The sequence below is a fragment of the Montipora foliosa genome, chromosome 8, assembly GCF_036669935.1.
Source record: "Montipora foliosa isolate CH-2021 chromosome 8, ASM3666993v2, whole genome shotgun sequence".
Taxonomy (NCBI): Eukaryota; Metazoa; Cnidaria; class Anthozoa; order Scleractinia; family Acroporidae; genus Montipora; species Montipora foliosa.
In genome coordinates, this window is record NC_090876.1 from 11,843,572 (window position 1) to 11,844,944 (window position 1,373).

The 1,373-nt window shown below is 40.3% G+C and overlaps 1 protein-coding gene across 2 annotated transcripts in view; it reads left to right on the forward strand.

Moving 5' to 3' along the window:
• The window catches only part of LOC138013097 (TWiK family of potassium channels protein 7-like), an 8,482-nt gene extending 8,240 nt beyond the window's left edge, over positions 1-242 (forward strand). For both annotated transcript variants that reach the window (XM_068860061.1, XM_068860060.1), the window contains exon 4: positions 1-242. This exon is cut by the window's left edge and continues 2,403 nt beyond it. The gene's annotated coding sequence lies outside the window, so the exon portion shown is untranslated.
• The last annotated feature ends 1,131 nt before the right edge of the window (positions 243-1,373 follow it).

A 1,373-nucleotide genomic window follows, 5' to 3' on the forward strand; every position in this document is an offset into this window, starting at 1 on the left:
GATTAGTATTTTAAGCGGTTAATAAAAGGATAATTTTAAGTTATTAACATCATTAAAACTCTACTTGTAGTGACCCTCAAAAGATTCTATACTATTTGAGTGGCTACCAAGATGGAAGCCACCTGAAAGGCCAGATACTTGGCTACTACATTATGTAATTTCCAACAAAGACAAATTTACGGATAACAAAGGCTACCAAAGTTTGGTGGAAATGGTCTTGGTTTTTTTGGGAAAAGACCTGAGGGTGCTCTTCTAAAGATTGATGATAGGGATTGTTAAATTTTGTCCTTTAATGTTTTACGACCAAGATGTTAAAAGATTAAAACAGAAACCGAACATACATACAAGATGCTTCCCTGGTCTCTACAACACTTCCGGTTAACTCAAATATCCGGTTTTGATACATTACATCCCTCCTTTGTTTTGTTTTGTTTTTTAAAGAGCGTAATGAAATCTCCAAAATGAAACGAATATGAAAACTTAAATACTGGATAAAGAGATCAAGTTTAATATGATAAACAGGGTACAGCTGTAAGACGTTTCGCCAATAACGAAGTTCTGTCATACCTTTGACAGTTCATAATCATCAAATTGTTTAGGAAGTCTAATAGTTCGAGTTGGTCTCGGGCTTGTTTGAAGCATAGGTAAACTTGGGTTAACAGTCTGCTGCGCTGAAACTGGGCTAGCAATGGGCTGACCAGCAATTGGCTGGCTAGTAATTGGCTGAAGTGGTGTTGCTGATTCTAATGAGCTAGTAATTGGCTGAAGTGGTACCACTGATTCTGACTCTGTGGTAATATTCTCCTGGTAATTCTAAACAAATGACACATTCCGTTTTACTTCCGCGCCATCTTTCTTCCTTAATGTGACTTCCCCTCTATTTCTGTCTATGACTTCACAAGGACTGGGGTCGTAGTTTGGGGACAGTTTGTTTGTTTTGGTGTTTCTCAACAATACTTGCATGATCGCCAAAATTCCACTTGACTCTTAACTGCATGTCTCTTTGTGTCCACATAATTTTTCTGTGCCAGCTTTCTTGCCCAGTCCCGGTCACGGACTTCTTCATTGATGATGGGTGCCTCACGTTTCAACTTCGATCGCATTTCTCTCCGGAACATTAAGAAGAATGGTGTCACACCAGTTGTCATTTGGGGAATGGACCTGTGAGCAGTTAAAAACTTGTGGAGCTCTTGTCGCCAATCTTTACCTTCAATTTAGGCTACCTGGATCATTTTCAACAAAGTGCGATTTTGACGTTCCACTTCCCCATTCGCTTGGGGCCACAGAGGGGGAGTTGTTCGGTGTTCTACCCCGTTTTCCGCAAGGAAGGCTTTGAACTCCTCTGAAACGAACTGAGGACCATTGTCCGTTTT